The sequence below is a fragment of the Bos taurus genome, chromosome 13, assembly GCF_002263795.3.
Source record: "Bos taurus isolate L1 Dominette 01449 registration number 42190680 breed Hereford chromosome 13, ARS-UCD2.0, whole genome shotgun sequence".
Classification (NCBI taxonomy): Eukaryota; Metazoa; Chordata; class Mammalia; order Artiodactyla; family Bovidae; genus Bos; species Bos taurus.
Genome location: NC_037340.1, coordinates 34,248,965 through 34,274,835, shown reverse-complemented (window position 1 = coordinate 34,274,835; position 25,871 = coordinate 34,248,965). Strand labels below are relative to the sequence as shown.

At 42.1% G+C, this 25,871-nt stretch overlaps 1 protein-coding gene across 12 annotated transcripts in view; it reads right to left on the bottom strand.

Annotated features, from left to right (window-relative positions):
• Positions 1 to 25,871, bottom strand: part of ZNF438 (zinc finger protein 438) — a 207,508-nt gene that overhangs the window by 164,437 nt on the left and 17,200 nt on the right. The gene's annotated exons all lie outside the window — the stretch shown is intronic.

Here is a 25,871-nt window from a genome sequence, read left to right as displayed (position 1 = left end):
AACAATGTTGCTTATCTCCTGGAAACCCAGAAATCTGTGTCCCCACCTCAGATCTGCTGAATCAGGATCTACCTTTCAACAAAATCCCCAGGCAATTCACATTCACACTAAGAATTGAGAAGCACTGATCCACAATTCCTCGTTCTCCCTACCCCCACATATCAAAGCTGTCACTAAGTCTACATAGGAACATGTTCCAAATACACTCCTTCCCATCCATGTCTGTTATCTCTGCTCTAATATAAGCCATCACCTCTTGTCTGGAACACTGTAATGACCTCTTAGCCCATCTCATTCCTCTAATCATCAACTTTCACCCAGAATATAAAACGAGACATAGTTGTACAGCTATGAATTTTGAGACAGACCATGTGGCAGGTTGGGTGGAGCTGAACATAATATAAAGCTTGTCTTATCTATTTTGCAATCTATAATCTAGGGATGATCACAGAAAGGGTCACATGAGAAAGGATGCAAAAATAAATAGGAGATTCGGAACTACACTTCTCCTGTCTCCTTGTCATAATCTCCACACTGATGATGGCTGTCTATTATTCCTGCCAGACAAGGGCTTCCCTAAAGGCATGCTGTATCTCAAGCACTCAGTTCAGTTCAGTCGCTCAGTCATGTCCGACTCTTTGTGACCCCATGAATCACAGCACGCCAGGCCTCCCTGTCCATCACCAACTCCCGAAGTTCACTCAGACTCAATGTCCATCGAGTCAGCGATGCCATCCAGCCATCTCATCCTCTGTCGTCCCCTTCTCCTCCTGCCCCCAATCCCTCCCAGCATCAGAGTCTTTCCCAATGAGTCAACTCTTCGCATGAGGTGGCCAAAGTACCAGAGTTTCAGCTTTAGCATCAGTCCTTCCAAAGAAATTCCAGGGCTGATCTCCTTCAGAATGGACTGGTTGGATCTCCTTGCAGTCCAAGGGACTCTCAAGAGTCTTCTCCAACACCACAGTTCAAAAGCATCAATTCTTCGGTGCTCAGCCTTCTTCACAGTCCAACTCTCACATCCATACATGACCACTGGAAAAACCATCGCCTTGACTAGACAGACCTTTGTTGGCAAAGTAATGTCTCTGCTTTTGAATATGCTATCTAGTTTGGTCATAACTTTCCTTCCAAGGAGTAAGCGTCTTTTAATTTCATGGCTGCAGTCACCATCTGCAGTGATTTTGGAGCCCAGAAAAATAAAGTCTGACACTGTTTCCACTGTTTTCCCATCTATTTCCCATGAAGTGATGGGACCAGATGCCATGATCTTCGTTTTCTGAATGTTGACCTTTAAGCCAACTTTTTCACTCTCCACTTTCACTTTCATCAACAGGCTTTTGAGTTCCTCTTCACTTTCTGCCACAAGGGTGGTGTCATCTGCATATCTGAGGTGATTGATATTTCTCCCAGCAATCTTGATTCCAACTTGTGCTTCTTCCAGTCCAGCGTTTCTCATGATGTACTCTGCATATAAGTTAAATAAGCAGGGTGACAATATACAGCCTTGACATACTCCTTTTCCTATTTGGAACCAGTCTGTTGTTCCATGTCCAGTTTTAACTGTTGCTTCCTGACCTGCATACAGATTTCTCAGGAGGCAGGTCAGGTGGTCTGGTATTCCCATCTCTTTCACAATTTTCCACAGTTTATTGTGATCCACACAGTCAAAGGCTTTGGCATAGTCAATAAAGCAGAAATAGATGGTTTTCTGGAACTCTCTTGCTTTTTCCATGATCCAGCGGATGTTGGCAATTTGGTCTCTGGTTTCTCTGCCTTTTCTAAAACCAGCTTGAACATGTGGAAGTTCACGGTTCACATATTGCTGAAGCCTGGCTTGGAGAATTTTGAGCATTACTTTACTAGCATGTGATATGAGTGCAATTGTGCAGTAGTTTGAGCATTCTTTGGCATTGCCTTTCTTTGGGATTGGAATGAAAACTGACCTTTTCCAGTCCAGTGGCCACTGCTGAGTTTTCCAAATTTGCTGGCATATTGAGTGTAGCACTTTCACAGCATCCTCTTTCAGGATTTGAAACAGCTCAACTGGAATTCCATCACCTCCACTAGCTTTGTTCATAGTGATGCTTTCTAAGGCCCACTTGACTTCACATTCCAGGATGTCTGGCTCTAGGTCAGTGATCACATCATCGTGATTATCTGGGTCATGAAGATCTTTTTTGTACAGTTCTTCTGTGTATTCTTGCCACCTCTTCTTAATATCTTCTGCTTCTGTTAGGTCCATACCATTTCTGTCCTTTATCGAGCCCATCTTTGCATGAAATGTTCCCTTGGTATCTCTAATTTTCTTGAAGAGATCTCTAGCCTTTCCCATTCTGTTGTTTTCCTCTATTTCTTTGCATTGATGAACTATGGAAAGAGGTTCGTGACACTGTATAGGAGACAGGGATCAAGACCGTCCCCATGGAAAAGAAATGCAAAAAAGCATAATGGCTGTCTGGGGAGGCCTTACAAATAGCTGTGAAAAGAAGAGAAGCAAAAAGCATAGGAGAAAAGAAAAGATATAAGCATCTGAATGCAGAGTTCCAAAGACTAGCAAGAGGAGATAAGAAAGCCTTCCTCAGCGATCAATGCAAAGAAATAAAGGAAAACAACAGAATGGGAAAGACTAGAGATCTCAAGCACTAGTAGACGGTATTAATAGATATTCAAAACCTGTTACGGAAGTCAAGTGCTAGGCTTCCTTGGTGGTCCCGTGGTAAAGAATCCTCCTGCCAATGCCAGAGACATGGGTTCAAACACTGATCCGGGAAGATTCCGTATGCCGTGGAGGAACCAAGTCCATGCACCACAACTACTGAGCCTGTGCTCTAGAGTCCAGGAGCTGCAACTACTAAAGGCCCCGTGACCTAGAGCTTGTGCTCTGCAACAAGAGAAGCCACCGCAACAAGAAGCCTGTGCACCACAAGTGAAAGAGTAGCCCCTGATTGCTCCAACTTGAGGAAAGCCCACACAGCGACAAAGACCCAGTACAGCCAAAAATAAATCAAGAAAATTATTTTTTAAATTGTTAAAAAAAAGTCAATTGCCATTTATACCTGACATCATCAAAAGCTATAAAACTGGTCATTGATAATGCAAATACATTTATAAACTGCAAAGTACTAAGTACCATATATACACCTACAAGAAGGAATCAATTTTTTTTTTTAATTTTTAATGAAAATATCTCTCAAGCTGTATACATCCTGGCATAGTAAACGTTCAAATATGTTTGGAGACCTAATTCACATTCACATAAATGCAGCCATCCTTCTGAGCCCACATTCCAGGGAGGCCAGGGAGGCCCAGCTGTTTCCTGATACATACACTAGATAATGGGACAGGACGAAGAGTTTAGCCTTGGATGGGAAGAAGTTCAAGTCTGCCAGCTGATTTTTTAAATTATACATCTTATCATAAAGATCAAAGAGTTATCTTTATATATTAAAAAAAAACTAAATTTTACCTACAATTTAAAATCTTTCAATTTTCATTTTGTATATTACTTTTTTAAAGTGTTTAAAAAATTTTTTATTTTATACTGGAGGATAGTTGACTTACAGTGTTGTGTTACTTTCACATGTACAGCAAAGTGATTCAGTTATATATATATATATATATTCTTTTGCAGATTCTTTTCCCATATAAGTTATTACAGAGTATTGAAGAGAGCTCCCTGTGCTATAAAGTAGGTCCTTGGTGATTACCTATTTTATATATAGCAATGTGTGCTTGTTGTGTACATGGTAATCCCATATTATAAAAGCTTTCAAATGCAGCTGAAATCACGCTAAATATACCATTTTGTACTTGGTTACAAAATTTCGCCATAAATTATACTCATAATTAGAGTGACCATATTAGAATGATGGAACTAACACGACTGTCCACTAAAACATACCGCAGTCCATTAAAACATTCATCAAATTTCAATCCTTTCATTCACCATTTACTGAACAACTACTGTGTACAAGGCTCTGAGGCACAACTGCCCAGCCCTAAGCTCAAGAAACCCCAGGCAAGTGGCAGGGGTGACTCACACACCCCAGACTGCAGTGCAGTGCTGTGTGCCACTCAGAGGGCTGCTCAGCGGCAGCACTGACTTGGGTGGGAGGCCCCCCCCAACATTTGTTCTCCAGGGAAGAGCTCAGGAAGAAGACAGAGAGAGGACAAGAGAGGAGTCTGAAATCGCTGCGTCATGTTGAGGGAAAGGCAGCAGCAGGAAGTAGCTACAGCATAAGAAACAGTAACAAGCAAATGGCCCCAGTCCCTTAAAACCTCACTAGAACAGGGAGTTATCTGAACTTCAGTACTTCTGAGAGATGAGAAGGGATAACTCAAGGCTGATTTAAAATGCATTTCTTTGATTACCCATTTTTATCACTAACTGTATTACTTATTAATCTGCTAAAATTCTCTGTCCACTAATATACTAAATCTTGACATTATTTTTCCTCATTAAGTTTGAGAGAATCCTTCAGGTATTACAGATAATTAGCACTCAGTCACACATGATATGAGCATTTCCTCCAGTCTGTTATATTATTTTTTTTTCATTGTGAAAAAGTCTTAAATTTTATATATTCAAACTGGTGATCTTTTCTTTGGGGAGTCTGTCATTGCTCCAATTCTTGAGTTAATGATTTTTTTCCCCCACAAATCCAATAAAGAGTACACTCTATTCCTTTTTCTCAAATGTGATTTTAAACATATTTAGCTCTTGATACTAGCTGGACCTGATAAAGACATGATGTGCATAAACATTCACATAAATCATTAACCTCCCTCTTCCAGTCCTACTCCCATCCTTTTGCTAAAATCCAGCCAGGGAATTCCCTTTCATCCCAAGGCCTCACCCATTTCAATTCAAATTCCACCACATCACAAGGTTGGGACAGGAGCGGCTAGAGCAGGTATCCTCTGCACTCTCTTAAGAGATGGCCCTGAGACATCCACACCCTCTATAACAGAATTCAGAATTAAGCATATTTTAAGGTACATACTGAGGACAGTAAACATGTAAGTGCCTGGGTTCTTGCTACTCTCTTCTCACTCTGATCCACCAACATCTTCTTCCTTTGAGATCTTAGAAAATACATGATAAACAAATCACATGAAGATATTCTCATGATGACACAATGCATTCCTCTTCTGAAGGCTACTGGTACTTAAGGCTTCAACCAAAGATACCACTTCTTTTTTATTAATTTTTATTGGAGTATAGTTGCTTTACAATGTTTGTGTTAAGTTTCTGCTATACAGAAAACTGAACCAGCTGTATGTATACACGCATCCCCTCTTTTTTAGGCTTCCTTTCCATCTAGGTCACCACCCTACCATTGAGTAGAGTTCCCTGTGCTGTGCTATACAGTTGGTTCTCATTAGTTATCTATTTTATGCATGCTATGCTATGCTATGCTAAGTCACTTCAGTCGTGTCCAACTCTGTGTGACCCCATAGATGGCAGCCCACCGGGCTCCCCCGTCCCTGGGATTTTCCAGGCAAGAACACTGGAGTGGGTTACCATTTCCTTCTCCAATGTGTGAAAGTGAAAAGTGAAAGCGAAGTCACTCAGTCGTGTCCAGCTCTTGGCGACCCCATGGACTGCAGCCTACCATGCTCCTCCATCCATGGGATTTTCCAGGCAAAAGTACTGGAGTGGGGTGCCATTGTAGTGTGCATATGGAGAAGGCAATGGCACCCCACTCCAGTACTCTAGCCTGGAAAATCCCATGGACGGCGGAGCCTTGTAGGCTGCAGTCCGTGGGGTTGCTAAGAGTCGGACACGACTGAGCGACTTCCCTTTCACTTTTCATTTTCACGCATTGGAGAAGGCAATGGCACCCCACTCCAGTACTCTTGCCAGGAAAATCCCAGGGACGGGGGAGCCTGGTGGGCTGCCGACTATGGGGTCGCACAGAGTCGGACACGACTGAAGCGACTTAGCAGCAGCAGCAGCAGTGTGTATATTTCAATCCCAGTCTCCCAATTCACCCTACCCCCCTCTTCTCCCTTGGCAACCATAAATTTGTTCTCTATTCTATATCTCTATTTCTGCTTTGCAAATACGTTTATCTGTATCATTTTTCTAGATTCCACATACAACTGATAATTTACTTTCTGACTTTTTCTCTTTCTGATTTACTTCACTCTGTATAACAATCTCTAGTTCCATCCATGTTGCTGCAAATGGCGTTATCTCATTCTTTTTAATGGCTGAATAATATTCCATCACACATATATTCTACATCTTCTTTATCCATTCCTCTGTTTTTGGACATTTAGGTTGCTTCCTTGTCTGGCTATTGTGAACAGTGCTGCTTTGAATATCAGGGTGCATGTACCTTTTAGAATTATGAAGATACCACTGCTTACCACATCCTCTACCACCGTGTGCAAGCTCCTACCATCTTTTCACCTGGATCACCACAGTAGTTTCTAAACTAGTCTTCCTGCTTCAACCCTTCAACTCACAGTCTACTCTCAACAAAGATCTGACCTAAGTGAGATCCTACCATTTCTTAGCCCAAAACTCTCTGAGGGCTTACAAGTTCACTCGGAACAAAAGCCAAACCACCTCTAATGCCCTGCAAGGTCATAAATGATCTGAAATGAAGAAAGCTAGAGGACAGGAAATCCACAGAAAGAACAAGAGTCCATTCTGGTTCTGTTAAATTTGTTACGAGAATTCAAAATGCACAAGGCTGCCAAAAATGCATCATCTTTTGATCCTCAGAAGGGACTTCAGGCTTGATAAGTGATTCTCAACTGGGGGTGATTCTATCCCCCAGGAGACACTCAGCAATGAGTGGAGACATTTCTGATTGTCACATCGGGGACAGAGGGAGGTGTACTGGCATCTAGAGGGTAGAGGCCAGAGATGCTGCTACACATTCTACAATGCACAAGACAGCCCTGGAACAGACTGTCATCCCACCCCAAAGGTCACTAGTGCCGAGGGTGAGAAACACAAATATGGAAGACTGACTCAAATAGATCATTTTTAAATCAAAAGGGCAAGGTGAGTATAAAAGAGGACTAAACCTTGAAGAACTCCATTGAGAAGTGAAGCAGAAGTGGAAGAACCAGCACAGAAGACTGAGAAGAACCAGCCAGAATGGGAAAAGGAAAGCCAGGAAAGGGTGGTGTGAAAAAGGCAGAGGGTTCCCAAAAGGAAGCACTATGCAGCTGAGGTCCCTGCATGGAGAACTGCTGACATGCCAAGCAACACAGGAGGGTAAGGTCTGGAAGCCCGCAGGAGGGACGCTGTGGGCAGGGAGATACAAGACACCTGGGGAGACTGCTGCCAATTGTGAGGCAGCCAAGTGGGTCATTAATGCAAAACCAGGCAGGTAGTGGGGTTCATTCAGTCCTGAGCGTTTACCAGACAGGAGGAGATCAAAGGAGTGCAAAGGAATGGTGGGCATCCGCAGGTGAGGAACTGAACTGGGGTGGGAGAAGGCTGGATAAGGAAGGACTGATGACCGACCAAGGGAACTCAGCAATACAGAGAAATGGCAGAGGGGAGACGGGGTAATGAACCGAAAGTCTTGAGGAGTCATAAAGACTTTCCCACATCAATAAATAGAATTCTCTACCACACTTTTAATTGCTTCATAGTAATACAGCCTATTTCTTGATACTGCTAAAGTAAATGGGATTTTGCTTTATGAAGACATAACTATTTACTGTTTGAAAACTGTCAACCATCCTACTTACCCTAATGGCATTTGTGGAAAAGGATCAAATGGCATTTGTGGAAAAGGCTGGGTCATTGTGAGAGATATGCTACATAACAGACTGGGTTAAACTCGAGCTCCTTCATATACAAGAGTTGAGACCCTGGACTATCTATCTAACTTCTCTGAACCTCAAACTCCCTACGTAACAGATTGTGGAGGCAGAATGATGACACCTCCCCACAAGGATTTCCACATCCTAATCCCTGAAACCTGTGAAGATGGTAGGTTACATAACAAGGGGAACTAAGATCGCAAGTCCCAACAACTGACCTTAAAATTAAAGAGAGTATCCTGGATAATTGAGATGGGTCTGAAAGGGAAGAGGGATGAATAAGAGTCAGAACCTGAGAACCGTGTTCGAAAGACCCGTTCCTATACTGAAGATGGAAGGAGGAGGTGCTCCAAGAAGGGCAGGCAGCCTCTAGAGGATGGAAAAGACAAGAACATGGACCTTCTCTAAAGCCTCCAGGAAGGAAGCAGCCCTAGCAACCCTCTGCTGCTGCTGCTGCTGCTGCTAAGTCACTTCAGTCGTGTCTGACTCTGTGCAACCCCATAGACGGCAGCCACCAGGCTCCTCCCTCCACGGGATTTTCCAGGCAAGAGTACTGGAGTGGGGTGACATCGCCTTCTCCACTAGGAACCCTCGGGGACACCCATTTCAGGCTTCTGACCTCTAGAACTGGAAGAAAATTCATTTGCGCTGTTTCAAGCCATTATGTTTTTGTTTCATTTGTTACAGCAGCAACAGGACCCTCACACACAGGTGAAACAAATCATCTGCACAGACTGTTGGGCAGATTAACCAGGATAACACACATAAAGTACCCAACAATGCAAAGCACATAAATAGTAAGTATTTATGGTTTTTTTCTTTTGCTTTTTTTATGTATAGGAGGGTGTGGGGGTTGGTTGCCATGGACTGCAGGACCAGAGATCAAATCCTGCTCCCTGCAGTGGAAGCGTGGAGTCTTAAACATTGGACCACCAAGGAAGTCACCAAAGAAAGCATTGAAATAGCTGCTATTGATACTGTAATAGCACTAAAACCAACAGTCATCAACAGAGAGGGCTTCCCTGGTGGCTCAGTGGTGAACAACCCAACTGCCAACGCAGGAGACATGGGTTTGATCCCTGGGTTGGTAAGACTCCTTGGAGAAGGAAATGGCAACCCAGTCCAGTATTCTTTCCTGGGAAATCCCATGGAACAGAGGAGCCTGGTGAGCTACAGTCCATGGGGTCACAAAAGAGTTGGACATGACTTAGCGGCTAAACAACAACAATCAACAAAGAACAGTGACTCAGTTCTAGCACTTACTCAACTCTGTGACCGGATACCTCAGTTAGCTTCTGTAGGACTCAAGTTTTCTTACTTACAAAACAATATGAGGGTGGCTCAAATAGACGACTTCTAAAGTTTCTTTCAGCTCTAAAATTTTATGACTCTAAAACCTAATTCCTTAATGACACATTCTACTTATTGCCAATTAACTGATTCAGAAAATCCTATTAAATAAAAATAGTAAGCCAAGCAGTTTTCATTTTATGCTTCGACATTTTCAACATTTTATATTGCTGAGTTATGGCCTTATAAAGTTGAGTCATGGCCTAAAATCACAGACCTGCAAGTGATGAAAAATAACTAAGTCATCCTGCTACTATTTAAAAGCCTTACAGTCAAACTATAATATTACTAGTATCTTCTCAAATAGCTCAAAGTATATCCCTACGTATTACCTCATTTATTCTTTTTTTAACAGCTTTATTGAGATGTAACTCACCTACTCTACAATTCACCCTTTAAAAGTACACTCTTCACTGACTTGAGTATATTCACAGAGTTGTACAACCATTACCACAAACCATTTCAGACCATTTTCATCATCCCGAAAAGAAACTCCTTATACATCACCCCAGCCCAATAATCTACTCTCTGTCCCTATGACTGACCTATCCTGGACATTTCATACAAACGCAATCAAGGTATATACAATGATGTTTCGAGAGTCACCCATGTTACAGCATGTATCAGCACTTTTCCTTTTTTATTACTGAATAAAATTCCATTGCATGGATATATTTTGTTTATTCATCACTTGATGGACATCTGGGTTGTCTCTACTTTTTAACTGTTAGGAAGGAATAATTGCATCATCAACACTCATGTGCAAGTATTTGTGTGAATGTGTTTTCATATCTTTGAGGTATACACCTAGGAATGGAATTGCTGTGTAACTATGGTAATTCCACATTTTAACCCTTAAAGAACTTCCATGCTGTTTCCTAAAGTGGCTGCCCCTTTATACATTCCCACCAGCAATGTACGAACATTCCAACTTCTCCACATTCTTATCAACCCTTCTCATCACCTATCTTTGATTACAGTCAGGTAGTGGCTGTGGCAGCTATCTTCTGTGGTGATCTGCATACCCCATGACTAATGATGTTGAACATCTTTTATGTGCTTACTAGCCATTTGTAAGTCCTCTTTGAAGAAATGTCTATTCAGCTTTGCCAATTTTTAAATTGGGTTATCTGTCCTTTTTATTACTGAGTTATAAGCATTCTGTATAAATTCTTGGTACAAGTAGATTATCAGATATATAATTTTTCTTTATATCATCTCATCTTAGTGCAGCTACTTGCACTAAATGAACAGATGCTCTGTTGCCATTCCCATTGTACAGATAGAAGTGGCATGTCATGGGATTAAACAGACTTAAGAACTGTCAGACTCGAGAGTTCCTGTTTTTATTAACTTAAGGCGGCCACATACAGGTAACAATATTGGGACAGAACATCCAAGGAGTCTCCCCCAGTTCAACCCTGATGCTGTCCTGTATGGATAATCAGACAATATGCTCTCCAAGTCATATCAAAGATGCAGTGTTATGAAGTGTTATATAGCAGGCACAATAACTGACTCTTAGCTCAGGATGCATTCATGAGACCAAATCTTTGTTCTCATTAGCCTGATAATTTGGCAGGACGATGAAAAATTCCTAGCCCAAAATCAATTTCTTAACAGCAAACAATCCAAAGAAAGAAATTTTTCATCTTAACACTTAAAGATCCACCCTCAACTCAGAAGAAACATGACAGCTTTTAAAATAGGCGATATTCTGGTTTTTAAAATAATCCAAAGAGCCAAACTATTTTGTGGCCTCAAATGACCTTGTTTTGAGTACTGACCTTAATAGGCCATCACTTGCAAATCCTTTTTATAATGCTGCAATGATGAAAGTGAAAGAGGAGAGTGAAAAAGTTGGCTTAAAGTTCAACATTCAGAAAACGAAGATCATGGCATCTGGTCCCATCACTTCATGGGAAATAGATGGGGAAACAGTGGAAACAGTGTCAGACTTTATTTTTCTGGGCTCCAAAATCACTGCAGATGGTGACTGCAGCCATGAAATTAAAAGACAGTTACTCCTTGGAAGGAAAGTTATGACCAACCTAGATAGCATATTCAAAAGCAGAGACATTACTTTGCCAACAAAGGTCTGTCTAGTCAAGGCTATGGTTTTTCCAGTGGTCATGTATGGATGTGAGAGTTGGACTGTGAAGAAGGCTGAGCACCAAAGAATTGATGCTTTTGAAGTGTGGTGTTGGAGAAGACTCTTGAGAGTCCCTTGGACTGCAAGGAGATCCAACCAGTCCATTCTGAAGGAGATCAGTCCTGGGTGTTCATTGGAAGGACTGATGCTAAAGCTGAAACTCCAATACTTTGGCCACCTCACGCGAAGAGTTGACTCATTGGAAAAGACTCTGATGCTGGGAGGGATTGGGGGCAGGAGGAGAAGGGGATGACAGAGGATGAGATGGCTGGATGGCATCACCGACTCAATGGACATGAGTTTGAGTGAACTCCGGGAGTTGGTGATGGACAAGGAGGCCTGGCGTGCTGCAATTCATGGGGTCGCAAAGAGTTGGACACTACTGAGCGACTGAACTGACTGACTGAACTGAACTGAATGCTTACTTTAACAATATTGGTCAAAATGAAACTTGACTAGAGGAGGAAAATACTCATACTTTTACCTTCAATCAGAAAAACCTGAATGTCCAAGACTCTATCTTGACCAGTTCCTACTCCGTACCAAACAAAAATATTATGATAGCTCCATTAAAAATAAAAGCAAAAACACAGTACAAAAATCCACCACCATACAAAGGGAGCTCTAGCCTTGTCTACCAACGTATTCCCAATGCAGAGCAGATGGGCCAAATAATCCTCACAAGACTGAAAGTCCAGCCCCTAAGTAGCCCAGGCAAACTTTAAATTTCTCAAACTGGTGTTTTTTTCTCTTAAAGAGTTCCCACTAATGGTATATTCTATATCATAACATATCTATGCTCTTTTGTTATAAAAAGGCATTTACCATTCTATTAATTAGGGTCAATATAAGGATTTGGTGAGAAGGCAAGACAGAATTCATGGCTTATTATTAGAACTCCATCCATCTCTGCTGTGCAAATTTAGTAAATCAAGTAACAGCCAGCAAGTAAAACTAATACTGGGAAGACATGCCATGCCCGCTTCATAGTTCTGAGTGCCCTCAGCACGCTACTTTGTAACTGGAGGTCCCCAGACTCCCTCTGGCTGGAGGTGCCGGAGGATTAAGAAGGCACAGCTGAGCTGGGAGCACGACCCCAGGTGACCCAGGAAGGGCCTGTGCAAGAGACAGCACCACGGTTCAAGGCAGGGCTTTTCCACAGTGTGAAGGGGACACCAGGCATTTTTTGGAGGCATCTCAGGATTGATTGCTCTAGGGGTCAGAGAAGAGCTGTGAGGAGCCGGGCACTGCACTTGACCTGTCTTACATACTAGGCCTCCACGGACGTCTTCTGAAGCCTGAAATCAGACTGCAACGAAAAGGTCTGACCACCTAAGTCTAGAGGAAGTCTTGGCCAAGCAGACAACAATGTGCATCAGATCTGAAAGATGAGGTGAGGACAAAAGGGGAGAATGAATAATGAAGCTGCCGGGGAGCAGAGTCAAAAACAGGAAAGGGTGCGGAATAAGCCAGGGTCAGGGTCAGGGTCAGGGTCGGGCCTTTCTCCACTGAAAAGAATGCCTATTGTGGAGCAGGCGCGTCTGCTTAAAGGAGCACAGTCCGGGATCCTTCATCAGGAAGCACGCGGCTACTCAAACCTTCAACTCCACATGCTGCCTGCGGGGCCCAGGACCTCCTCCTTCTGGCTCCCCAGATTCCTTGCCTCCCACTGCCAATCAATTCCTGGAAAAGCAGCCAATATGAACCCTCAGAAGGCAGACGGTCTCTCTTCTGACTTGTGGTGTCCTCCTTCCCAGGACACCTGAATCAAATCCTAAGTCCGCAGCGAAGCCTGGACGCCACATGCCCCTCTCCGCGCCTCACTCCCGATTCCCAGCCCTGGCCAGAGCTCTGCCTTCCGTGTCAAGTCTGCCCAGAAGTCACTTCACTTGCTCACACTGTCACCTGCTGACCTTTGACCCATCTTTGTTTTTCTCTTTAACACTGTCTTACCATCCGAAATTATCTCTCTACCTCCCTGCTAGGAGGAAGCTCTACCAGGGTACAGACTTTGTTTTGATCTCTGTTTGATCTCAGGAGCCAGACCACTGAGAACAGTGTTTGGAAGAAAAATGTTCAATATTTTTGAAGGAATGAAGAAGTCATAGTTGATCTGAAGTATGTTTAGGGCTCCAGTTTTTCCCCACACCTCTCTCTGATTTCATTCCTGACCCACCAACCATGCCCCAAGCTTTACCTCTTGTGCACTGTCATCTTGGATCCGATCACCCCATGTTGCAGCCACTCCTTTGCCTAAACTCTGAACTTTCTTGCTGGCCTGTCCTTCCCCTAATCAAATCAAAGGATCTACTTCTTTAGTCCCACACCCCAGCCATCCAGAAATCAGTGTTATGAAAAGCCCCAGCTGTGGTGACTGGGGGCTCCGCAAACACACGGTCCCCTATCAGGGGACATTCATTTTTCCGGAGTTCCCAATCCATTCCCAATCCGTAGCCCATCCATTTCTTAGGGCTCGCTCTCCGCCCACAGAAAAAATTTCATCCATGTCTTCACACTTCTTACTCTCCCATCCACTCAGTAAATTACATCACCTCCACAGGAACAAAAGAGAGGTCAATAGGTCAGACTCCCTCAGCTTCCTCCATCCCCCTAACAACGGCCACACACCCACTCTTACCTCCTTCCTGGCAGCGTGGAGGAAGGATGTACCTCTTCCTGTCCAAAGGTAACTTTGAACCAGAGCTCTAAAACACGCCATCTAGCCCCTCTCCTTAGGGATCTCCCCTATCCCTGATCCACTTCCACCCCCTCACCTTTACCTTCCCCTTCTCATCAGGCTTTTCCTCCACAGCACATACACGTTCAAATCTCTCCCATCAGAATACAAATGAACAGGGGCTTCCCTAGTGGTCCAGTGGTTAAGAATCTGCCTCCCAATGCTGGGGACACAGGTTTGATTCCTGGTCAGGGAACCAAGATTCCACATGCCATGGGGCAACTAAGTCCACACACCGCAACAAGGATCCCACTTGTTACAATTAGGACCCAATGACGGAGAAGGCAGTGGCACCCCACTCCAGTACTCTTGCCTGGAAAATCCCATGGACAGAGGAGCCTGGAAGGCTGCAGTCCAAGGGGTCACTGAGGGTCAGACACGACTGAGTGACTTCACTTTCACTTTTCACTTTCAGGCATCAGAGAAGGAAATGGCAACCCACTCCGGTGTTCTTGCCTGGAGAATCTCAGGGACGGGGGAGCCTGGCGGGCTGCCGTCTATGGGGTCGCACAGAATCGGACACGACTGAAGTGACTTAGCAGCAGCAGCACCAAATAAATTAATTTTTTTTAAGATATTTGGCAAAACTAATACAATTATGTAAAGTTTAAAAATAAAATAAAACTAATTAAAAAAAAAAAAAGAAAACAAATGAACAAAGAAAACTAATATTCCTCCCCAGACATCTGCCTCTCTCCTGCCAGTCCTATTTGCCCCTTTCTCTTCAGAGTCAAGTGTCTTGTAATACAGCTTCAACTCATTATTTTTACAATTCCCTTTGACTACTCGATCCTTTGAGATCTGGATTTTGCCTGCAAACATAAATTTGTTCTCCCCAAAATCCTGGTGATTTCTGAGCTACCCAGTCATTCTGAATTTTTTTAATGCATTGTATGCATTGCTAAGTTGCAAATGTTTCTCTTCCCTCTAAATATTTCAGCACTCACATAACTCCTAACTCAAGTTGAGTATTACATTTTTTTCCCCTCTTTTGAACATGCATGAAACACACCAATCTTCAGTGTACTAGTTAATATATTCTGACAAGGGCATACACCTGTGTAACCTGAAACCTTATCAAGAGGCAGGACCCTATCCCTCCCCCAGAAGAGGCCGCCAGCCCATCACAGCTCCACACCACCACCCCCCGCCCCCCACCATCACTCTCTGGGTATTTTTATGACCACAGCCCAGCATGGTGGGTCCTGATGAGACCTCTCTCCCTGGGTTCCAGACAGCCTCCTTCCCATCCTGCTCTCACATGGCAGAGAGCGCTCTGGGGTCTCTTCCACTTCCTGTGAGGGCACCAGTTCTATAGGATCAGGATCCAAGCTGAAGATCTCATCTAGCCCTAATCGCCCCCTCAAAAGCCCAATGTCCAATCCAGTCAGTCTCATGGGGGTTTAAGGCCTTCCACATGACTTGGAGGGGAGGCACAATTCAGTCCATAGTAGCCCACAGTAATTACTTTAAAGCACGGTAAAACTGAACACCGCAATAACCGTGCAAGTATAAGAACTCTACAGCAACAGAGACAACAAGTATTACATGAAAATATCAAGATACAGAATTGTATATAGATATGTAAAACATATGCACAGGAAATAAAAAGGAATATATCATAACTATCAGAGGACAATGTTCAAGTAAAAGAGCTTATTTCTAAACTCTTTGCTAAACAATTTGAAAAATAAATTTTCGTAGAAAGAATACATTAATGAAAAGCTTCAACTGAAAAAAAAATCACTAAGAACAATTTCAAATCTAACTTTCCCTGTTTGTTTCCTGTTTACCTCACTGCCATCTGTATTAACTAGGCTATAGGTTAATGTGCTGTGACAAAACCAAGAATACAGTGGCTCAAATGAAAGAAAAGTTTCTCTCCCATGTAATAGTTCAGAACAGACAAGTGGTCCCAGAAAAGTCCAGACACTGAGGTTCCTTCTATCTAGTTCCCCCACTCCCTGGGAACACTGCCTTGGTCTCTGTGACAGAAGCTGACTTACAACACTTTGCTCATGGAGGTGGGGAAAAGAATATGACTAAAGCAGACTTGAATACAAGTATGATTTAGAAGTCACACACGTTATTTCCACTACCATCTACTGGTCGAAATTCAGACATGTGGTCCATATGCCTACAAGAGGCCTAAGAAATACAATTTCTACATAGGGACTACAGGCCAAGCTAAATGTCAAGAGGTGGGAGGGTACCTTCTTTCCCACTCTGGGCAGTCATCTTCCTAAAGGAATAAACTGGATTCAGCTCAGTCTACAATTTTTGAGCAACGCATAATCTCTTCAACAGATATCAAAGTGGCTCCAGCCCAGCCCAGCCCAGTGATCCACAAACTAACAGACAGGTATCTTTTGCTCTCCACTACCTCAGAGGTTAAAGTGTCTGTCTGCAATGCAGGAGACCTGAGTTCGATCCCTGGGTCGGAAAGATCCCCTGGAGAAGGAAATACCACTCCAGTATTCTTGCCTGGAGAATCCCATGGACGGAGGAGCCTGGTGTGCTACAGTCCACAGGGTCGCAAAGAGTCAGACACGACTGAGCAAGCGACTTAACATCGACTTAACACCACCCTCACACCCAATACACAATGGGCCAAAAATAAGATGAATGCAGTTAAGTCTCCCACCCTGTAAAGAATGGCAAAGACATATCCCTACCAATGATGAGATACAGCTAGACAAGAAAGGCAAAGACTCCCCACTCCACCAGGGAAAACAGGCCCTCAATTAAACTCAGTCCTGTTCTCTGGGGGGAAGGGAGGATCCCTTTTGTCAGTGTGTCTGATAGAGGCTGGTTTTGCCTCTGGAAGATTCTTTCTTTTTTTCCATGATTCTTTCTCAGTTCAGTTCAGTCGCTCAGTCGTGTCCAACTCTTTGCGACCCCATGGACTGCAGCATGCCAGGCCTCCCTGTCCATCACCAACTTCCCGAGCTTACTCAAACTCATGTTCATTGGGTTGGTGATGCCATCCAACCATCTCATCCTCTGTCGTCCCCTTCTCTTCCCAACTTCAATCTTTCCCAGCATCAGGCTGTTTTCAAATGAGTCAGTTCTTTGCATCACGTGGCCAAAATATTGGTTTCAACTTCAGCATCAGCCCTTCCAATGAACACTCAGAACTCACTTCCTTTAGGATGGACTGGTTGGATCTCCTTGCAGTCCAAGGGACTCTCAAGAGTCTTCTCCATCACCACAGTTCAAAAGCATCAATTCTTTGGTGCTCAGCTTTCTTTATAGTCCAATTCTCACAACCATACATAACTACTGGAAAAACCATAGCTTTGACTAGACAGACCTTTGTTGGCAAAGTAACGTCTTTACTTTTTAATATTCTGTCTAGGTTGGTCACAACTTTTCTTCCAAGGAGCAAGTGTCTTTTAATTTCATGGCTGCAGTTACCACCTGCAGTGATTTTGGAGCCCAAAAAAATAAAGTCTGTCACTGTTTCCATTGTTTGCCATCCTTTCTAGCCATATATGAAGTAGATATAGAAAAGCAAGCGCTCCAAAGATGTGGCAAAGAGCTGGTGGCCAATTTGGAGGTCAACGGTTGCTTTAGATGTCAGTGTCAAACCACCACAGGTTTTTCTAAGCCAAACTTGTGGCATCTTTGACAATGCCACAATACAATCCTCTCAAAAATGCAACAGGCCTGTTTGCCTTCAATCAGCACCGCATGAAAGCAACCACATTAGTCTGGTCGTAGATACAAAGCTTGTCATTTCTCCTCCTTCCTTCGCTGGCTTCTGTGGCAGGTCCATCTTTCTCTCCTTCAAGTTAAGGTGAGCTACCTACCTGGAGGTTGTGTGACTCAAGACAGGAAGATTCCACCACCACATCCCAATGACATCAGGGCAGGCCACGTGACTTCAAGATCATTCTTCTTGCCTGACTGATTTCAAGCTTCAACCATTTTGTTTGCTTTGGCCAATAAAGTATGAAGAAAAACAATACATGCCATGTCCCAGCTCCTGATTCTGCCACATGCTGTCCCTTCAGCCACAGAACAGCAACATCTCCAAAAAGCCTATTCCTTTGGCTTTATGTAACAGAGGGTGTGGAACACAGCCACAGCCATGTCATGAGTAAGAACTAAACCTTTGTTGTTGTAGGGAACTGAGACTTTGTATTTTTAAGTGTACCTTTACCTGGCCATGGGGAAATTTTGATGGAATTTAACAAGTAATAACAACAAGTGCCTCAAAATGAAGGACCTCAAAATTCAACAAAGGACATTCTAGACAAAACTAACAAACAGCCAAAGACTGGGATTATGTATTCACAACATCTAAAAAAAGGGGGGGGAAGGATTTAATAGCCTCCCTACACCAAGAATTGAATATTGGGTAAGAGCAAGCAGACAATTCACCGATAAACAAAATTAAAGTGGTCAAATAAAATACAGGATGCCCTATTAAGTTTAAATTAAAGATACATAGTGAAAAAAATTCAGTATAAGTATGGCCTGACAATTACATAGTATATACTTACACTAAAAAACTGTTACTTGAAATTCAAATTTAATAGAGTGTCCTGTATTTTTATTTGCTAAATCTGGCAACTGGAGATGAAATCCATGTAGCTAGCAAGTGAATAAAGAGAAGTTGAGCCTCACTAGTAATCAAAGAAATGTAAATTAAATTCATGACAAACCATTTTATAACCATTATGTTAGAAAAATCCAGAAAACAAAGCTTTTATTGAAGAGCACATAAACCTGTTTTTTTCCCCAATTTACTACAAAAGATCACCTAGACTAAGATTCCTTTTTTGACCATACCATTAGGCAATAAAAGCCCAACTGTTCACTGCATGTGCACAGAGAAAAACCACATTTCAAAGTCATTATTTCATACTATAGACACTATGGAATAATCCCAATAACCATGGTCAGGCAGGCTGCCCAGGTGGCTCGGGGTAAAAAAATCTGCCTGCCAAGCAGGAGTGAAAGTGAAGTGAAAGTCGCTCAGTGGTGTCCAACTCTTTGCAACCCCATGGACTATAGTCCATGGACTTCTCCAGGCCAGAATACTGGACTGGGTAGCCTTTCCCTTCTCCAGGGGATCTTCCCAACCCAGGGATTGAACCCAGGTCTCCCGCATTGCAGGAGGATTCTTTACCAGCTGAGCCACAAGGGAAGCCCAAGAATACTGGAGTGGGGAGTCTATCCCTTCTCCAGCACATCTTCCGGACTCAGGAATTGAACTGGGGTCTCCAGCATTGCAGGCGGATGCTTTACTAATTGAGCTACCAGGAGAGCCCATTAAACACAAGACACGGATTCCTTTCCTGGGTGGGGAAGATTCCCTGGAGAAGGAAATGGCAACCCAGTCCAGTATTTTTGCCTGGGAAGAATTACATGGACAGAAGAGCCCGGCGGGTTACAGCCCATGGGGTCACAAGAGTCAAACATGACTTAGTGACTAAACAACAAACATCAATCCACAGTCAGGCACAGAAGACTCTGCCAGAAAACTTACCTATTTAGAATAAATTTATAGAGTAAAATGTTAAGAATGAATACACCTGAGTATCATTTAGTAGTTAATCAACTGCTCTTTCATAAAGAATATTATAACATCAATTTTGATACTAGGTGAAGATTAACCTCTTAAGGTTAGCTCTCACAGCAGGTCAGAAACTTGGACTGTAAACAAAAACAAGGACCATGCTTGACATTTTCAAAGAGGTTTCACATTAATATGCTTTATCTAAATCACAAATATTGCTTTAGCACTGGATGGTACCCATCTGCATGGTAGAAGACACAAAAGCTATAGGTTAAGAATGGAAATATAGGCAGAATATAAATAGAATATACACAGCATCCATTCTTTTTTAAGTAAGATGAGCTTATTTCCTGTGAATACAGCATGTCAGTTCAGTTCAGTCACTCAGTTGTGTCTGACTCTTTGCGACCCCATGAATCGCAGCACGCCAGGCCTCCCTGTCCATCACCAACTCCCGGAGTTCACCCAGACTCACATCCATCGAGTCAGTGATGCCATCCAGCCATCTCATCCTCTGTCGTCCCCTTCTCCTCCTGCCCCCAATCCCTCCCAGCATCAGAGTCTTTTCCAATGAGTCAACTCTTCGCATGAGGTGGCCAAAGTATTGGAGTTTCAGCTTTAGCATCATTCCTTCCAAAGAAATTCCAGGGCTGATCTCCTTCAGAATGGACTGGTTGGATCTCCTTGCAGTCCAAGGGACTCTCAAGAGTCTTCTCCAACACCACACTTCAAAAGCATCAATTCTTCGGTGCTCAGCCTTCTTCACAGTCCAACTCTCACATCCATACATGACCACTGGAAAAACCACAGTCTTGACTAGACGGACCTTTGTTGGCAAAGTAATGTCTCTGCTTTTGAATATGCTATCTAGGTTGGTCATAACTTTCCTTCCAAGGAGTAACTGTCTTTTAATTTCATGGCTGCAGTCACCATCTGCAGTGATTTTGGAGCCCAGAAAAATAAAGTCTGACACTGTTTCCACTGTTTCCCCATCTATTTCCCATGAAGTGATGGGACCAGATGCCATGATCTTCGTTTTCTGAATGTTGAGCTTTAAGCCAACTTTTTCACTCTCCTCTTTCACTTTCATCAAGAGGCTTTTGAGTTCCTCTTCACTTTCTGCCATAAGGGTGGTGTCATCTGCATATCTGAGGTGATTGATATTTCTCCCAGCAATCTTGATTCCAGCTTGTGCTTCTTCCAGTCCAGCGTTTCTCATGATGTATTCTGTGTATAAGTTAAATTAGCAGGGTGACAATATACAGCCTTGACATACTCCTTTTCCTATTTGGAACCAGTCTGTTGTTCCATGTCCAGTTTTAACTGTTGCTTCCTGACCTGCATACAGATTTCTCAGGAGGCAGGTCAGGTGGTCTGGTATTCCCATCTCTTTCACAATTTTCCACAGTTTATTGTGATCCACACAGTCAAAGGCTTTGGCATAGTCAATAAAGCAGAAATAGATGGTTTTCTGGAACTCTCTAGCTCTTTTGATGATCCAGCAGATGTTGGCAATTTGATCTCTGGTTCCTCTGCCTTTTCTAAAACCAGCTTGAACATCTGGACGTTCACAGTTCAGGTATTGCTGAAGCCTGGCTTAGAGAATTTTGAGCATTACTTTACTAGCATGTGAGATGAGTGCAATTGTGCGGTAGTTTGAGCATTCTTTGGCATTGCCTTTCTTTGGGACTGGAATGAAAACAGATCTTTCCCAGTCCTGTAGCCACTGCTGAGTTTTCCAAATTTGCTGGCATATTGAGTGTAGCACTTTCACAGCATCATCTTTCAGGATTTGAAACAGCTCAACTGGAATTCCATCACCTCCACTAGCTTTGTTCGTAGTGATGCTTTCTAAGGCTCACTTGACTTTACATTCCAGGATGTCTGGCTCTAGGTGAGTGATCACACCATCATGATTATCTTGGTCGTGAAGACCTTTTTTGTACAGTTCTTCTATGTATTCTTGCCACCTCTTCATTTTAAATAAAATTTCAATACAAAAAATAAAGTATACCAACAACTTATTTTGCCTTCTTGAACTTCTAGGAAAATAATGCCCTCTGACTTTAACATCTCCATAGGAAAACATTTTTTAAAACTAAAATATTACTGTGAGAGATCAATTTAGAAAAAGGCCTACTTTTTTGTCACAGTTCCTGGAAATACTCATAAATAGCTCTTTACTTCATTCTAAAGTATAAGAATATTTTAAAATAAACACTAAACCAAAATACTTTATAAAAATGGTACTATGATATAGCAGTTGTGATAAAATGATTCACAGACACTAACATGATTCTGCCTACTTTATAGAAAAGGCATGCAATATAATCCTAAACATTCTAAAATGTTGGTAAGAATAATTGCTAGTTAACTTTCAAAAGGTAATCCCTTCTACATGTACCTCTAACAACAGCAAAAACAACAAACTTTAGATCTATAATACAGCATCCATCAGGACTACTTTTGGCAGGTATACGACACAACACACCCCCACAAGAGAGAAAGATAAACATAAAAGTAACACAGTTTTCACCATAATGTTTAAAGCATTAAAGTAATCCATAAATCACTATTACCTTTTCAACTATATAAAACAAATCCTTGTGACTGCCTGGATCCCAAATATCACAGAATCTTGAAACTGGTAGGCAGGAAAACAAATGATAGTCACTCCACTTTTTTTTTTTTTTTAAATTTCAGAAGAAAAGCACAATCACAAGTGCTGTATTAGCACAAGTGCTAACATTAAGGTTTGACATAAACACAGAAAATTTAAAGTAACTAATCTCCAACTTCAAGAAAGGAAAAGATTATTCTTTGGCTCTTGTCCTAAGCTGGAAACAAGTAAACAAAGAACAGGTTTTAAATATGCCCCATCAAGCAATCCTTAAACGCTAATCAATATCTCCACTTACATACACAGTTGGGAGAGTCAGTTCTGATTAGGAACTACCCTGCTTCAAGACCCTTCCTCCTCATAGCTTGCTGGTCCCTAACCTCCAAGTTTAGGGTCCCAAACTCATTTTGGAAAGAAACAATCCTAAAAATTCCACGTTTCCTCAAAATCCTACGTAAGTCTCTGCATGTCTTGAGGACCATATTCTGCAAGTATAGTTCTCCCTTGTTCAGCAAGTGTGAAATTCAGCTTTCATCCAGCTACACTTGGGTAGTCTCTTTCTTCAACAATAGAATAAATATGAGGGTTACTTGGTTATTACCATTTTTCTTCATGGAGGAAAGAAAAATCTTTTTGTTATAATAATTCAATTTTATGGAAACTTGAGAATCTTCACCTTTTAAGTCTAAATATAGTCATTTTTGCCCAATATACAACTGTACTAACAAAGGGATCCTTTTCCTTCTCCTCTGATTGCCAGACCAATAATCTCATACCATCAATGGTCAGCATCCAGCCAATGAATTCATTAAACACTAATATTTCCAATTAGTCAAATGTGTATCAATAATTGAATATCATTATGGGGAGTTCCCTAGTGGTCCAGTACTTAAGAATATGCCTTGCAGTGGGGTGGATGCAGGCTTGAACCCTGATCAGGAAATTAAGATCCTATGGTGTAGCCAAAAAAAAAGAGAGAGAAGTGAATATCATCAAATAGTCTTCAAACAAAAAGATAAGTTATCAAAAACTTAAGTAGACATTCCCTTTGATCTAACAGAAATGACAGTGTGGCTTGGTTTTTTAAAATCTGAAAACCTAAATTCTAAATCCTACCTTTGCAATTTAATTATCTGGGTAAATGGATCATCTCATCTTCAATTTTTCAATCTAGAAAACAAAGTGACTATACCCAGCTCCTACTACCTCACAAAAATGTTGTATGTACTCATCTAGAGTATGATGAACCCTAAATGTTTCGGAAAGGAAAACAAGCCCAACCATTACATTATCATATTTTGTTTGTTGCTGAAGTCAAGTCAGCTTGAGGTTTAGGTCAGCAGGGAGAAAAGGTAAGAGGAACTGTCTCAATTTGACATAAAAAAACGGCTAAAGATGGAACACTTCATGCAAAGATGGGCACAATAAAGCACAAAAATGGCAAGGACCTAACAGAAGCACAAGAGATTAAGAAGAGGTGATAAGAATACACAGATGAACTGTACAAAAAAAAAAGCTCTTAATGACCCAGATAACCACAATGCTATGGTCACTCACCTAGAGCCAGACATCCCGGAGAATGAAATAGGCCTTAGGAAGCATTACCACGAACAAAGCTAGTAGAAGTGATGAAATTCCAGCTGAGCTATTTCAAATCCTAAAAGAGGATGTTGTTAAAGAGCTACACTCAAAAAGCCAGCAAATCTGGAAAACTCAGTAGTGGCCACAAGACTGGAAAGGGCAGTTTTCATTTCAATACCAAAAAGGCAATGCCAAAGAATGTTCAAATGACCATAAAATTGCACTCATTTCACACGCTAGCAAGGTAATGCTCAAAATCCTCCAAGCTAGGATTCAACAGTACCTGAACTAAAAACTTCCAGATGTATAAGCTGGATTTAGAAAAAGCAGAGGAACCAGAGATGAAATTGCCAACATCTGCTGGATCACAGAAAAAGCAGGGCAATTCCAAAAAAACATCTACTTCTGCTTATTGACTATGCCAAAGCCTTTGACTGTGTGGATCACAACAAATTGAAAAATTCTTAGAGATGGGAATACCAGACCACCTTACCCATCTCCTGAGAAACCCGTATGCAGGTCAAGAAGCAGCAGTTAGAACTGGACATGGAACAATGGACTAGTTCAAAATTGGGAAAGGAGTTCAACAAGGCTCTATGTTGTCACCCTGTTTATTTAACTTATATGCAGAGTACATCATGCAAAATGCCAGATTGGATGAATCACATGCTGGAATCAAGATTGCCAGGAGAAATATCAACAACCTCAAATAACCAGATGATACCAATCTAATGGCAAAAACTAAAGAGGAACTGAAGAGCCTCTAGATAAGGGTGAAAGAGGAGACTGAAAAACCTGACTTAAAACTCAACATTCAAAAAACTAAGGTCATGGCATCCAGTCCCATCACTTCATGGCAAATAGATGGGGGAAAAGTGGAAACAGTTACAGACTTTATTTTCTTGGGCTCCAAAATCACTGGGTATGGTGACTGCAACCATGAAATTAAAAGACACTTGCAACTTGGAAGAAAAGCTATGACAAACCTGGACACAGTATTAAAAAGCAGGGGAATTCCAGAAAAACAACTACTTCTGCTTCACTGACTACACTAAAGCCTTTGACTGTGTGGATCACAGCAAACTGGAAAATTCTTAAAGAGATGAGAATACCAGATCACCTTACCTCCTGAGAAACCTGTATGTAGAACAAGAAGCAACAGTTAGAATGGGACATGGAACAACAAACTGGTTACAAATTGAGAAAGGAGTACATCAAGGCTGTATATTGTCACCCTGCTTATTTAACTTATATGCAGAGTACATCATAGGAAATGCTGGGCTGGATGACTCACAAGCCGGAATCAAGATTGCTGAGAGAAATATCAACAACCTCAGATATGCAGATGATTCTACTTTAATGGCAGAAATTGAAGAGGAACTAAAGAGCCTCTTGATGAAAGTGAAAGGAAAGTGAAAAACTCGGCTTAAAACTCAATATTCAAAAAACAAAAATCATGGCATGCTGGCCCATCACTTCATGGCAAATAAATGGGGGAAATGTGGAAACAGTGTCGGATTTCATTTTCCTGGGCTCCAAAATCACTGTGGACGGTGACTGCAGCCACAAAATTGAGACACTTGCTCCTTGGAAGAAAAATGACAAACCTAGAAAATATATTAAAAAGCAAAGACAACACTTTGCTGACAAAGGTCTGTATAGTCAAAGTTATAGTTTTTCAAGTAGTCATGTACTGATGTGAGACATCAGTATTCTAGAGAAGGCTGTTGGTTTAGTCGCTAAGTCATGTTGGACTCTTGCGGACCCCATGGATTATAGCCTGTCAAGCTCCTCTGTTCATGGGATTCTCCAGGCAAGAATACTGGACTGGGTTGCCATTTCCTCCTCCAGGGAATCTTCTCAACCCAGGAATCGAACCCAGGTCTCCTGCATTGCAGGCAGATTCTTTACCGACTGAGCTATGAGGGAAGCCCTAAAGAAGGCTGATGAGCATCAAGATATGATGCTTTCAAACTGTGGTGTTGGAGAAGACTCTTGAGAGTCCCTTGAACTGCAAGGAGATCAAACCAGTCAATCCTAAAGGAAATCAACACTGAATATTCACTAGGACTAAGGCTGAAGCTGAAACCCCAGTACTTTGGCCACCTGA